This window comes from Nicotiana attenuata, chromosome 5 (genome assembly GCF_001879085.1).
Source record: "Nicotiana attenuata strain UT chromosome 5, NIATTr2, whole genome shotgun sequence".
Taxonomy (NCBI): domain Eukaryota; kingdom Viridiplantae; phylum Streptophyta; class Magnoliopsida; order Solanales; family Solanaceae; genus Nicotiana; species Nicotiana attenuata.
This window is the reverse complement of record NC_031993.1, coordinates 17,127,043-17,129,887: the sequence shown is the minus strand read 5'-3', so window position 1 is coordinate 17,129,887 and position 2,845 is coordinate 17,127,043.

Sequence of the window (2,845 nt, the reverse complement as noted above, 5' to 3'; positions counted from 1 at the left end):
TGTGTGTGTGTGTGTGTGTGTGCGTGTGTGTGTGTGTGTGTGTGTATAAAGAGAGAGAGAGAGAGATTAGATTTGCCTAAGATATATTTAGATTATGTATAAGATTCATTAAACTACTTCCCTTAATTATGTTTCTATTTATAATTTCTAATAATTAATATTGTCCTATAATTGCCAAGTGGCTTCATTTTAGCTTGCCACTTGGCTTAACCACAATGCATACTACTCTCCTTTTAATATAATATAGATATACGTACCCGCGCGACGCGCGAAGAATTTATTATTTTCACACTAAATTCTACTTGCAAAAAATAATAGTCTAAAGAAGTGGCCAAGAATGGAAATGAACTTATGAATTTCTATTTGCCAATATCATCATTTTGATTTATGTTATCATTCATAATGAGAACTTTTTCACGCGATCAAAACTTTTCACATATTTCTGTAGTTTTGATATATTATTTTATTATTTTCTTTGTGTGGCTGTTCATCATTAGTTTATATTATAACTATTAGCTCAAATAGTTAAAACACCAAAGAAAAAAAATGCAAACAAAATAATAACACTAAATATCTTTAATTTGCGTAGTGCTATAGAGATTGTGAATAATGCCAAAAAAAGAACTCTTGTACATTCATAATATATTTGGTCATTCCTTGAACGGATGATTTGGATAAAACTCTTTTATATATTCGGTTCTCCATCGTAATTGTTAATGCTTCAAATATTCATTTCGCATTTCTGAGATATTTATATACATCGTATATGTGAAAACCTCAGATTCCTTAGTTAGAGTTGTAACAAAAGATAAATGTAATGTTAATTATAAATAATAGTAATAAAATAATAATAATAAGTTAAACCAATTATGAATATATACCTTGATAACCTATTAAAACTTTATGTTTCTCAAATTCTCCTATACTTGTTCATTTTTTATATATTCATTTTGCATTTTGTGAAATATTTCTATACATAATATCTATGGAATCTTCAACTTCCGTAGTTACATCTATAACAAAAAATAAATATAATGTTAATTGTAAAGCACAACAATACAATAACAATAAAACAATAATTTGAGGAAAAATAAGTGACGACTTTAAATTAAAATTAATATAAGTAGATAAGATCAAAAGGAGTTCTTTTAAATTTATTAATGTAACTTATGAGTAAGTAACATATGCTGGTTTAAGAGAACATTATATATATATAATGGAAGATAGTGAAGGCCGACTTCCTTTTTAAAGATCACTCAACGATGTGGCAAATCCTATATATATATATATATATGTGTGTTATGTATACCTTCTGCTTCATGATCTCAAACATTAGACTGTCACAATTCAAGAGGAAAATATTTTTTCCTGAAGAACTGAAAAGTGAAATTCAACTTTATTTCTTTTTGTAGTGAAATTTGTAGGAGACCAACAACTATTCTAATAGATTGAACACACGATACACCAAAACGAAAAACAAAAGAATGAAGTTTTCTCATATCATCCCTCAGCAATGGCAGACCACATAAGGTCATCGCAAATTGCCTGGCTTGACAAACAAATATTACTTGTGCTATTTGCTAGCACAAAACTATAAAAATATAGTATTTGTTATTCTAACCAAAAAAAGCTTTTCGAATACTGAATTAGTTTGAAAAGATTATAATTTTATTTACATAAATAATTCAGAGTAGAGAAAAGAAGAAAAAAAAATTGAGAGACTAACCTGAAGGTTCGTATAGTATTACAGGGTAAGAATCCGAATATGGAATGGATCTTGATCACAATATTTTTTTACCATATATGTCGATTGATTGTTAGTCAATTATTCACTTTCATGCATTAAACGTGAAACCTAAAATATAAATTAATTTTTCCATATTAATATTTGACTTCAAAATCTAAGCAAATTTAAAGTAATAAATTAAGTAAATAATATGCAAATTTAATTACCTTTAGATCGAGGCACGCATAATCTTAATTTTCTTATGTAGCAATATGATCACGCCCAACTATGCCTTATAAAAAGGATAATGCGGTCGTTGCAAATATAATCCGGTTTACAAGTCCGGAGTCGAATCCCACAGAGAACTAAGGTTTAGCTACAGCTGTTCACTATCACCAAGAAGACAAGCTTGAACAATTCCTAACTTATAGATATTAAGATTCTTGTGTTTAACTACTTAACTAACAAATTAAAATAGTAAATTAACAACTAAAGATATTGAGGGCTAGAGAAAAGATTAAGGAGGTCTAGAGTTATGATTTCCCCAATTGTCGGAATCCTATGTCTTCTATAATTTCGCCTAAGTATTCTCTACCGATCATGAGCACTCTTATTACCGTAAATCTCTCCCGAGTAATTACGACAATTTACTAGACGCACTCTCCCGAGATACGCTAGCTGGCTTTTAATACACCTCACTTTAGATCGCACCCAAGGCTTCGTTATCCCTAATCCCGCCTTTAAACCCTCGGTTATTGATCCCTCATATACTTTGGGAGTGGTGTTGTTCAACAATTATCTAAATATGCACTCTCTCCCGAGTTATGCATACTAAATAGGCACAGCTAATTGAGAGCTCTTCAATCAACCAGAATATAAACGTAGTTGAACGAATAGAGAAAAGCTATGGCTCAATTATATAAAAACATAACAAGAATTTATCCTACAAAAGGTTCTATCAAAACTCTAGATAACAAATTAGCTATTCATAATAGTATGTAAAACTACAATACTAAAAGTCATAACCAACAATGAAAAATAGGAAGAGGAAGGAAAAAACTCGTAAAAGAATTCTCCGCCTTGCTCCCAATGTGTTCTTGCCTCCAAGGGTGTTGTCTA